The sequence below is a fragment of the Eleutherodactylus coqui genome, chromosome 3 (assembly GCF_035609145.1).
Source record: "Eleutherodactylus coqui strain aEleCoq1 chromosome 3, aEleCoq1.hap1, whole genome shotgun sequence".
NCBI lineage: Eukaryota > Metazoa > Chordata > Amphibia > Anura > Eleutherodactylidae > Eleutherodactylus > Eleutherodactylus coqui.
This window is the reverse complement of record NC_089839.1, coordinates 54,699,513-54,711,579: the sequence shown is the minus strand read 5'-3', so window position 1 is coordinate 54,711,579 and position 12,067 is coordinate 54,699,513. Positions and strand designations below refer to the sequence as shown.

General features: G+C 41.1%; 10 non-coding genes across 10 annotated transcripts; all 10 read right to left on the bottom strand.

Annotated features, from left to right (window-relative positions):
• Window positions 1–202: 202 nt before the first annotated feature.
• On the bottom strand, window positions 203–275 carry TRNAF-GAA (transfer RNA phenylalanine (anticodon GAA)). The gene has a single exon. It is a non-coding gene; the product is annotated as a tRNA-Phe (tRNA).
• A 1,041-nt stretch (window positions 276–1,316) lies between these two features.
• Window positions 1,317–1,389, bottom strand: TRNAF-GAA (transfer RNA phenylalanine (anticodon GAA)). The gene has a single exon. It is a non-coding gene; the product is annotated as a tRNA-Phe (tRNA).
• Window positions 1,390–2,462: 1,073 nt separating this feature from the next.
• TRNAF-GAA (transfer RNA phenylalanine (anticodon GAA)) lies at window positions 2,463–2,535 on the bottom strand. Its single transcript has one exon. It is a non-coding gene; the product is annotated as a tRNA-Phe (tRNA).
• A 309-nt stretch (window positions 2,536–2,844) lies between these two features.
• On the bottom strand, window positions 2,845–2,917 carry TRNAF-GAA (transfer RNA phenylalanine (anticodon GAA)). Its single transcript has one exon. It is a non-coding gene; the product is annotated as a tRNA-Phe (tRNA).
• A 572-nt stretch (window positions 2,918–3,489) lies between these two features.
• TRNAV-GAC (transfer RNA valine (anticodon GAC)) lies at window positions 3,490–3,562 on the bottom strand. The gene has a single exon. It is a non-coding gene; the product is annotated as a tRNA-Val (tRNA).
• A 691-nt stretch (window positions 3,563–4,253) lies between these two features.
• Window positions 4,254–4,326, bottom strand: TRNAF-GAA (transfer RNA phenylalanine (anticodon GAA)). The gene has a single exon. It is a non-coding gene; the product is annotated as a tRNA-Phe (tRNA).
• A 1,837-nt stretch (window positions 4,327–6,163) lies between these two features.
• TRNAF-GAA (transfer RNA phenylalanine (anticodon GAA)) lies at window positions 6,164–6,236 on the bottom strand. The gene has a single exon. It is a non-coding gene; the product is annotated as a tRNA-Phe (tRNA).
• A 2,526-nt stretch (window positions 6,237–8,762) lies between these two features.
• On the bottom strand, window positions 8,763–8,835 carry TRNAF-GAA (transfer RNA phenylalanine (anticodon GAA)). Its single transcript has one exon. It is a non-coding gene; the product is annotated as a tRNA-Phe (tRNA).
• A 309-nt stretch (window positions 8,836–9,144) lies between these two features.
• TRNAF-GAA (transfer RNA phenylalanine (anticodon GAA)) lies at window positions 9,145–9,217 on the bottom strand. The gene has a single exon. It is a non-coding gene; the product is annotated as a tRNA-Phe (tRNA).
• Window positions 9,218–11,818: 2,601 nt separating this feature from the next.
• On the bottom strand, window positions 11,819–11,891 carry TRNAF-GAA (transfer RNA phenylalanine (anticodon GAA)). The gene has a single exon. It is a non-coding gene; the product is annotated as a tRNA-Phe (tRNA).
• Between the last annotated feature and the right edge of the window lie 176 nt (window positions 11,892–12,067).

Below are 12,067 nucleotides of genomic sequence, written 5' to 3'. Positions count from 1 at the left end.
TCATATTCAACATAGGTTGCAGAAAACCAAGATTGTGTCTGGGACTGTCATTTTAACACACTTCTCACGGACCTGCTTTGTCTTGCTTTATTTTTAGAATTTTTCCAAACTGCCACACTTGCTGCTGATTTCGCACTTTCATGGGTGCCAAAACTACAACACACGAAGAGAGAAACTAGAACCAAGTACGCTCATAGCAACATGCCGAAACCCGGGATCGAACCAGGGACCTTTAGATCTTCAGTCTAACGCTCTCCCAACTGAGCTATTTCGGCTGCAAGCGCAACTTTTTACGATATTCTAAGACCGTAAAATTTGTGGTGTTTTGACATCGACAAAGGAAAAGAGAAATCAAAATCATATTCAAAATAGGTTGCAGAAAACCAAGAATGTGTCTGGGACTGTCATTTTAACACACTTCTCACGGACCTGCTTTGTCTTGCTTTATTTTTAGAATTTTCCCAAACTGCCAGACTTGCTGCTGATTTCGCACTTTCATGGGTGCCAAAACTACAAAACACAAACAGAGAAACGAGTACCAAGTACACTCATAGCAACATGCTGAAACCCGGGATCGAACCAGGGACCTTTAGATCTTCAATCTAATGCTCTCCCAACTAGGCTATTTCAGCTGCAAGTGCAACTTTTTACGATATTCTAAGACCGTCAAATTTGTGGTGTTTTGATCTTTTCCACGGTGAAAACTCCAAACATCGACAAAGGAAAAAAGAAATCAAAATCATATTCAAAATAAGTTGCAGAAAACCAAGAATGTGTCTGGGATTGTCATTTTAACACACTTCTCATGGACCTGCTTTGTCTTGCTTTATTTTTAGAATTTTCCCAAACTGCCAGACTTGCTGCTGATTTCGCACTTTCATGGGTGCCAAAACTACAAAACACAAAGAGAGAAACGAGTACACTCATAGCAACATGCTGAAACCCGGGATCGAACCAGGGACCTTTAGATCTTCAATCTAATGCTCTCCCAACTGAGCTATTTCGGCTGCAAGTGCAACTTTTTACGATATTCTAAGACCGTCAAATTTGTGGTGTTTTGATCTTTTCCACGGTGAAAACTCCAAACATCGACAAAGGAAAAAAGAAATCAAAATCATATTCAAAATAAGTTGCACAAAACCAAGAATGTGTCTGGGATTGTCATTTTAACACACTTCTCACGGACCTGCTTTGTCTTGCTTTATTTTTAGAATTTTCCCAAACTGCCAGACTTTCTGCTGATTTCGCACTTTCATGGGTGCCAAAACTACAACACACGAAGAGAGAAACGAGTACCAAGTACACTCATAACAACATGCCGAAACCCGGGATCGAACCAGGGACCTTTAGATCTTCAGTCTAACGCTCTCCCAACTGAGCTATTTCGGCTGCAAGCACAACTTTTTACGATATTCTAAGACTGTCAAATTTGTGGTGTTTTGATCTTTTCCACGGTGAAAACTCCAAACATCGACAAAGGAAAAGAGATATCAAAATCATATTCAAAATAGGTTGCAGAAAACCACGAATGTGTCTGGGACTGTCATTTTAACACACTTCTCACGGACCTGCTTTGTCTTGCTATATTTTTAGAATTTTCCCAAACTGCCAGACTTTCTGCTGATTTCGGACTTTCATGGGTGCCAAAACTACAACACACGAAGAGAGAAACGAGTACCAAGTACACTCATAGCAACATGCCGAAACCCGGGATTGAACCAGGGACCTTTAGATCTTCAGTCTGACGCTCTCCCAACTGAGCTATTTCGGCTGCAAGCACAACTTTTTACGATATTCTAAGACCGTCAAATTTGTGGTGTTTTGATCTTTTCCACGGTGAAAACTCCAAACATCGACAAAGGAAAAGAGAAATCAAAATCATATTCAAAATAGGTTGCAGAAAACCAAGAATGTGTCTGGGACTGTCATTTTAACACACTTCTCACGGACCTGCTTTGTCTTGCTTTATTTTTAGAATTTTCCCAAACTGCCAGACTTTCTGCTGATTTCGCACTTTCATGGGTGCCAAAACTACAACACACGAAGAGAGAAACGAGAACCAAGTACGCTCATAGCAACATGCCGAAACCCGGGATCGAACCAGGGACCTTTAGATCTTCAGTCTAACGCTCTCCCAACCGAGCTATTTCGGCTGCAAGCACAACTTTTTACGATATTCTAAGACCGTCAAATTTGTGGTGTTTTGATCTTTTCCACGGTGAAAACTCCAAACATCGACAAAGGAAAAGAGAAATCAAAATCATATTCAACATAGGTTGCAGAAAACCAAGATTGTGTCTGGGACTGTCATTTTAACACACTTCTCACGGACCTGCTTTGTCTTGCTTTATTTTTAGAATTTTTCCAAACTGCCACACTTGCTGCTGATTTCGCACTTTCATGGGTGCCAAAACTACAACACACGAAGAGAGAAACTAGAACCAAGTACGCTCATAGCAACATGCCGAAACCCGGGATCGAACCAGGGACCTTTAGATCTTCAGTCTAACGCTCTCCCAACTGAGCTATTTCGGCTGCAAGCACAACTTTTTACGATATTCTAAGACCGTCAAATTTGTGGTGTTTTGATCTTTTCCACGGTGAAAACTCCAAACATCGACAAAGGAAAAGAGAAATCAAAATCATATTCAACATAGGTTGCAGAAAACCAAGATTGTGTCTGGGACTGTCATTTTAACACACTTCTCACGGACCTGCTTTGTCTTGCTTTATTTTTAGAATTTTTCCAAACTGCCACACTTGCTGCTGATTTCGCACTTTCATGGGTGCCAAAACTACAACACACGAAGAGAGAAACTAGAACCAAGTACGCTCATAGCAACATGCCGAAACCCGGGATCGAACCAGGGACCTTTAGATCTTCAGTCTAACGCTCTCCCAACTGAGCTATTTCGGCTGCAAGCGCAACTTTTTACGATATTCTAAGACCGTAAAATTTGTGGTGTTTTGACATCGACAAAGGAAAAGAGAAATCAATGCTTTATTTTTAGAATTTTCCCAAACTGCCAGACTTGCTGCTGATTTCGCACTTTCATGGGTGCCAAAACTACAAAACACAAAGAGAGAAACGAGTACCAAGTACACTCATAGCAACATGCTGAAACCCGGGATTGAACCAGGGACCTTTAGATCTTCAATCTAATGCTCTCCCAACTGAGCTATTTCGGCTGCAAGTGCAACTTTTTACGATATTCTAAGACCGTCAAATTTGTGGTGTTTTGATCTTTTCCACGGTGAAAACTCCAAACATCGACAAAGGAAAAGAGATATCAAAATCATATTCAAAATAGGTTGCAGAAAACCAAGAATGTGTCTGGGACTGTCATTTTAACACACTTCTCACGGACCTGCTTTGTCTTGCTTTATTTTTAGAATTTTCCCAAACTGCCAGACTTTCTGCTGATTTCGCACTTTCATGGGTGCCAAAACTACAACACACGAAGAGAGAAACGAGTACCAAGTACCAAGTGCCGAAACCCGGGATCGAACCAGGGACCTTTAAATCGTCAGTCTAACGCTCTCCCAACTGAGCTATTTTGGCTGCAAGCACAACTTTTTACGATATTCTAAGACCGTCAAATTTGTGGTGTTTTGATCTTTTCCACGGTGAAAACTCCAAACATCGACAAAGGAAAAGAGAAATCAAAATCATATTCAACATAGGTTGCAGAAAACCAAGATTGTGTCTGGGACTGTCATTTTAACACACTTCTCACAGACCTGCTTTGTCTTGCTTTATTTTTAGAATTTTCCCAAACTGTCACACTTGCTGCTGATTTCGCACATTCACGGGAGCCAAAACTACAACACACGAAGAGTGAAACGAGAACCAAGTACGCTCATAGCAACATGCCGAAATACGGGATCGAACCAGGGACCTTTAGATCTTCAGTCTAACGCTCTCCCAACTGAGCTATTTCGGCTGCAAGCACAACTTTTTACAATATTCTAAGACCGTCAAATTTGTGGTGTTTTGATCTTTTCCACGGTGAAAACTCCACACATCGACAAAGGAAAAGAGATATCAAAATCATATTCAAAATAGGTTGCAGAAAACCAAGAATGTGTCTGGGACTGTCATTTTAACACACTTCTCACGGACCTGCTTTGTCTTGCTATATTTTTAGAATTTTCCCAAACTGCCAGACTTTCTGCTGATTTCGCACTTTCATGGGTGCCAAAACTACAACACACGAAGAGAGAAACGAGTATCAAGTACACTCATAGCAACATGCCGAAACCCGGGATTGAACCAGGGACCTTTAGATCTTCAGTCTAACGCTCTCCCAACTGAGCTATTTCGGCTGCAAGCACAACTTTTTACGATATTCTAAGACCGTCAAATTTGTGGTGTTTTGATCTTTTCCACGGTGAAAACTCCAAACATCGACAAAGGAAAAGAGAAATCAAAATCATATTCAAAATAGGTTGCAGAAAACCAAGAATGTGTCTGGGACTGTCATTTTAACACACTTCTCACGGACCTGCTTTGTCTTGCTTTATTTTTAGAATTTTCCCAAACTGCCAGACTTGCTGCTGATTTCGCACTTTCATGGGTGCCAAAACTACAAAACACAAAGAGAGAAACGAGTACCAAGTACACTCATAGCAACATGCTGAAACCCGGGATCGAACCAGGAACCTTTAGATCTTCAATCTAATGCTCTCCCAACTGAGCTATTTCGGCTGCAAGTGCAACTTTTTACGATATTCTAAGACCGTCAAATTTGTGGGGTTTTGATCTTTTCCACGGTGAAAACTCTAAACATCGACAAAGGAAAAGAGAAATCAAAATCATATTCAAAATAGGTTGCAGAAAACCAAGAATGTGTCTGGGACTGTCATTTTAACACACTTCTCACGGACCTGCTTTGTCTTGCTTTATTTTTAGAATTTTCCCAAACTGCCAGACTTCCTGCTGATTTCGCACTTTCATGGGTGCCAAAACTACAACACACGAAGAGAGAAACGAGTACCAAGTACACTCATAACAACATGCCGAAACCCGGGATCGAACCAGGGACCTTTAAATGTTCAGTCTAATGCTCTCCCAACTGAGCTATTTCGGCTGCAAGCACAACTTTTTACGATATTCGAAGACCGTCAAATTTGTGGTGTTTTGATCTTTTCCACGGTGAAAACTCCAAACATCGACAAAGGAAAAGAGATATCAAAATCATATTCAAAATAGGTTGCAGAAAACCAAGAATGTGTCTGGGACTGTCATTTTAACACACTTCTCACGGACCTGCTTTGTCTTGCTATATTTTTAGAATTTTCCCAAACTGCCAGACTTTCTGCTGATTTCGCACTTTCATGGGTGCCAAAACTACAACACACGAAGAGAGAAACAAGTACCAAGTACACTCATAGCAACATGCCGAAAGCCGGGATTGAACCAGGGACCTTTAGATCTTCAGTCTAACGCTCTCCCAACTGAGCTATTTCGGCTGCGAGCACAACTTTTTACGATATTCTAAGACCGTCAAATTTGTGGTGTTTTGATCTTTTCCACGGTGAAAACTCCAAACATCGACAAAGGAAAAGAGAAATCAAAATCATATTCAAAATAGGTTGCAGAAAACCAAGAAAGTGTCTGGGACTGTCATTTTAACACACTTCTCACGGACCTGCTTTGTCTTGCTTTATTTTTAGAATTTTCCCAAACTGCCAGACTTGCTGCTGATTTCGCACTTTCATGGGTGCCAAAACTACAACACACGAAGAGAGAAACGAGAACCAAGTACGCTCATAGCAACATACCGAAACCCGGGATCGAACCAGGGACCTTTAGATCTTCAGTCTAACGCTCTCCCAACTGAGCTATTTCGGCTGCAAGCACAACTTTTTACGATATTCTAAGACCGTCAAATTTGTGGTGTTTTGATCTTTTCCACGGTGAAAACTCCAAACATCGACAAAGGAAAAGAGAAATCAAAATCATATTCAAAATAGGTTGCAGAAAACCAAGAATGTGTCTGGGACTGTCATTTTAACACACTTCTCACGGACCTGCTTTGTCTTGCTTTATTTTTAGAATTTTCCCAAACTGCCAGACTTGCTGCTGATTTCGCACTTTCATGGGTGCCAAAACTACAACACACGAAGAGAGAAACGAGAACCAAGTACGCTCATAGCAACATGCCGAAACCCGGGATCGAACCAGGGACCTTTAGATCTTCAGTCTAACGCTCTCCCAACTGAGCTATTTCGGCTGCAAGCGCAACTTTTTACGATATTCTAAGACCGTAAAATTTGTGGTGTTTTGACATCGACAAAGGAAAAGAGAAATCAAAATCATATTCAAAATAGGTTGCAGAAAACCAAGAATGTGTCTGGGACTGTCATTTTAACACACTTCTCACGGACCTGCTTTGTCTTGCTTTATTTTTAGAATTTTCCCAAACTGCCAGACTTGCTGCTGATTTCGCACTTTCATGGGTGCCAAAACTACAACACACGAAGAGAGAAACGAGTACCAAGTACACTCATAGCAACATGCTGAAACCCGGGATCGAACTAGGGACCTTTAGATCTTCAATCTAACGCTCTCCCAACTGAGCTATTTCGGCTGCAAGTGCAACTTTTTACGATATTCTAAGACCGTAAAATTTGTGGTGTTTTGACATCGACAAAGGAAAAGAGAAATCAAAATCATATTCAAAATAGGTTGCAGAAAACCAAGAATGTGTCTGGGACTGTCATTTTAACACACTTCTCACGGACCTGCTTTGTCTTGCTTTATTTTTAGAATTTTCCCAAACTGCCAGACTTGCTGCTGATTTCGCACTTTCATGGGTGCCAAAACTACAACACACGAAGAGAGAAACGAGTACCAAGTACACTCATAGCAACATGCTGAAACCCGGGATCGAACAAGGGATCTTTAGATCTTCAATCTAACGCTCTCCCAACTGAGCTATTTCGGCTGCTAGCGCAACTTTTTACGATATTCTAAGACCGTCAAATTTGTGGTGTTTTGATCTTTTCCACGGTGAAAACTCCAAACATCGACAAAGGAAAAGAGATATCAAAATCATATTCAAAATAGGTTGCAGAAAACCAAGAATGTGTCTGGGACTGTCAATTTAACACACTTCTCACGGACCTGCTTTGTCTTGCTATATTTTTAGAATTTTCCCAAACTGCCAGACTTTCTGCTGATTTCGCACTTTCATGGGTGCCAAAACTACAACACACGAAGAGAGAAACAAGTACCAAGTACACTCATAGCAACATGCCGAAAGCCGGGATTGAACCAGGGACCTTTAGATCTTCAGTCTAACGCTCTCCCAACTGAGCTATTTCGGCTGCAAGCACAACTTTTTACGATATTCTAAGACCGTCAAATTTGTGGTGTTTTGATCTTTTCCACGGTGAAAACTCCAAACATCGACAAAGGAAAAGAGAAATCAAAATCATATTCAAAATAGGTTGCAGAAAACCAAGAAAGTGTCTGGGACTGTCATTTTAACACACTTCTCACGGACCTGCTTTGTCTTGCTTTATTTTTAGAATTTTCCCAAACTGCCAGACTTGCTGCTGATTTCGCACTTTCATGGGTGCCAAAACTACAACACACGAAGAGAGAAACGAGAACCAAGTACGCTCATAGCAACATACCGAAACCCGGGATCGAACCAGGGACCTTTAGATCTTCAGTCTAACGCTCTCCCAACTGAGCTATTTCGGCTGCAAGCACAACTTTTTACGATATTCTAAGACCGTCAAATTTGTGGTGTTTTGATCTTTTCCACGGTGAAAACTCCAAACATCGACAAAGGAAAAGAGAAATCAAAATCATATTCAAAATAGGTTGCAGAAAACCAAGAATGTGTCTGGGACTGTCATTTTAACACACTTCTCACGGACCTGCTTTGTCTTGCTTTATTTTTAGAATTTTCCCAAACTGCCAGACTTGCTGCTGATTTCGCACTTTCATGGGTGCCAAAACTACAACACACGAAGAGAGAAACGAGTACCAAGTACACTCATAGCAACATGCTGAAACCTGGGATCGAACCAGGGACCTTTAGATCTTCAATCTAACGCTCTCCCAACTGAGCTATTTCGGCTGCAAGTGCAACTTTTTACGATATTCTAAGACCGTAAAATTTGTGGTGTTTTGACATCGACAAAGGAAAAGAGAAATCAAAATCATATTCAAAATAGGTTGCAGAAAACCAAGAATGTGTCTGGGACTGTCATTTTAACACACTTCTCACGGACCTGCTTTGTCTTGCTTTATTTTTAGAATTTTCCCAAACTGCCAGACTTGCTGCTGATTTCGCACTTTCATGGGTGCCAAAACTACAACACACGAAGAGAGAAACGAGAACCAAGTACGCTCATAGCAACATGCCGACACCCGGGATCGAACCAGGGACCTTTAGATCTTCAGTCTAACGCTCTCCCAACTGAGCTATTTCGGCTGCAAGCACAACTTTTTACGATATTCTAAGACCGTCAAATTTGTGGTGTTTTGATCTTTTCCACGGTGAAAACTCCAAACATCGACAAAGGAAAAGAGAAATCAAAATCATATTCAACATAGGTTGCAGAAAACCAAGATTGTGTCTGGGACTGTCATTTTAACACACTTCTCACGGACCTGCTTTGTCTTGCTTTATTTTTAGAATTTTTCCAAACTGCCACACTTGCTGCTGATTTCGCACTTTCATGGGTGCCAAAACTACAACACACGAAGAGAGAAACTAGAACCAAGTATGCTCATAGCAACATGCCGAAACCCGGGATCGAACCAGGGACCTTTAGATCTTCAGTCTAACGCTCTCCCAACTGAGCTATTCCGGCTGCAAGTGCAACTTTTTACGATATTCTAAGACCGTCAAATTTGTGGTGTTTTGATCTTTTCCACGGTGAAAACTCCAAACATCGACAAAGGAAAAGAGAAATCAAAATCATATTCAAAATAGGTTGCAGAAAACCAAGAAAGTGTCTGGGACTGTCATTTTAACACACTTCTCACGGACCTGCTTTGTCTTGCTTTATTTTTAGAATTTTCCCAAACTGCCAGACTTGCTGCTGATTTCGCACTTTCATGGGTGCCAAAACTACAACACACGAAGAGAGAAATGAGAACCAAGTACGCTCATAGCAACATGCCGAAACCCGGGATCGAACCAGGGACCTTTAGATCTTCAGTCTAACGCTCTCCCAACTGAGCTATTTCGGCTGCAAGCACAACTTTTTACGATATTCTAAGACCGTCAAATTTGTGGTGTTTTGATCTTTTCCACGGTGAAAACTCCAAACATCGACAAAGGAAAAGAGATATCAAAATCATATTCAAAATAGGTTGCAGAAAACCAAGAATGTGTCTGGGACTGTCAATTTAACACACTTCTCACGGACCTGCTTTGTCTTGCTATATTTTTAGAATTTTCCCAAACTGCCAGACTTTCTGCTGATTTCGCACTTTCATGGGTGCCAAAACTACAACACACGAAGAGAGAAACAAGTACCAAGTACACTCATAGCAACATGCCGAAAGCCGGGATTGAACCAGGGACCTTTAGATCTTCAGTCTAACGCTCTCCCAACTGAGCTATTTCGGCTGCAAGCACAACTTTTTACGATATTCTAAGACCGTCAAATTTGTGGTGTTTTGATCTTTTCCACGGTGAAAACTCCAAACATCGACAAAGGAAAAGAGAAATCAAAATCATATTCAAAATAGGTTGCAGAAAACCAAGAAAGTGTCTGGGACTGTCATTTTAACACACTTCTCACGGACCTGCTTTGTCTTGCTTTATTTTTAGAATTTTCCCAAACTGCCAGACTTGCTGCTGATTTCGCACTTTCATGGGTGTCAAAACTACAACACACGAAGAGAGAAACGAGAACCAAGTACGCTCATAGCAACATACCGAAACCCGGGATCGAACCAGGGACCTTTAGATCTTCAGTCTAACGCTCTCCCAACTGAGCTATTTCGGCTGCAAGCACAACTTTTTACGATATTCTAAGACCGTCAAATTTGTGGTGTTTTGATCTTTTCCACGGTGAAAACTCCAAACATCGACAAAGGAAAAGAGAAATCAAAATCATATTCAAAATAGGTTGCAGAAAACCAAGAATGTGTCTGGGACTGTCATTTTAACACACTTCTCACGGACCTGCTTTGTCTTGCTTTATTTTTAGAATTTTCCCAAACTGCCAGACTTGCTGCTGATTTCGCACTTTCATGGGTGCCAAAACTACAAAACACAAAGAGAGAAACGAGTACCAAGTACACTCATAGCAACATGCTGAAACCCGGGATCGAACCAGGAACCTTTAGATCTTCAATCTAATGCTCTCCCAACTGAGCTATTTCGGCTGCAAGTGCAACTTTTTACGATATTCTAAGACCGTCAAATTTGTGGGGTTTTGATCTTTTCCACGGTGAAAACTCTAAACATCGACAAAGGAAAAGAGAAATCAAAATCATATTCAAAATAGGTTGCAGAAAACCAAGAATGTGTCTGGGACTGTCATTTTAACACACTTCTCACGGACCTGCTTTGTCTTGCTTTATTTTTAGAATTTTCCCAAACTGCCAGACTTCCTGCTGATTTCGCACTTTCATGGGTGCCAAAACTACAACACACGAAGAGAGAAACGAGTACCAAGTACACTCATAACAACATGCCGAAACCCGGGATCGAACCAGGGACCTTTAAATGTTCAGTCTAATGCTCTCCCAACTGAGCTATTTCGGCTGCAAGCACAACTTTTTACGATATTCTAAGACCGTCAAATTTGTGGTGTTTTGATCTTTTCCACGGTGAAAACTCCAAACATCGACAAAGGAAAAGAGATATCAAAATCATATTCAAAATAGGTTGCAGAAAACCAAGAATGTGTCTGGGACTGTCATTTTAACACACTTCTCACGGACCTGCTTTGTCTTGCTATATTTTTAGAATTTTCCCAAACTGCCAGACTTTCTGCTGATTTCGCACTTTCATGGGTGCCAAAACTACAACACACGAAGAGAGAAACAAGTACCAAGTACACTCATAGCAACATGCCGAAAGCCGGGATTGAACCAGGGACCTTTAGATCTTCAGTCTAACGCTCTCCCAACTGAGCTATTTCGGCTGCGAGCACAACTTTTTACGATATTCTAAGACCGTCAAATTTGTGGTGTTTTGATCTTTTCCACGGTGAAAACTCCAAACATCGACAAAGGAAAAGAGAAATCAAAATCATATTCAAAATAGGTTGCAGAAAACCAAGAAAGTGTCTGGGACTGTCATTTTAACACACTTCTCACGGACCTGCTTTGTCTTGCTTTATTTTTAGAATTTTCCCAAACTGCCAGACTTGCTGCTGATTTCGCACTTTCATGGGTGCCAAAACTACAACACACGAAGAGAGAAACGAGAACCAAGTACGCTCATAGCAACATACCGAAACCCGGGATCGAACCAGGGACCTTTAGATCTTCAGTCTAACGCTCTCCCAACTGAGCTATTTCGGCTGCAAGCACAACTTTTTACGATATTCTAAGACCGTCAAATTTGTGGTGTTTTGATCTTTTCCACGGTGAAAACTCCAAACATCGACAAAGGAAAAGAGAAATCAAAATCATATTCAAAATAGGTTGCAGAAAACCAAGAATGTGTCTGGGACTGTCATTTTAACACACTTCTCACGGACCTGCTTTGTCTTGCTTTATTTTTAGAATTTTCCCAAACTGCCAGACTTGCTGCTGATTTCGCACTTTCATGGGTGCCAAAACTACAACACACGAAGAGAGAAACGAGAACCAAGTACGCTCATAGCAACATGCCGAAACCCGGGATCGAACCAGGGACCTTTAGATCTTCAGTCTAACGCTCTCCCAACTGAGCTATTTCGGCTGCAAGCGCAACTTTTTACGATATTCTAAGACCGTAAAATTTGTGGTGTTTTGACATCGACAAAGGAAAAGAGAAATCAAAATCATATTCAAAATAGGTTGCAGAAAACCAAGAATGTGTCTGGGACTGTCATTTTAACACACTTCTCACGGACCTGCTTTGTCTTGCTTTATTTT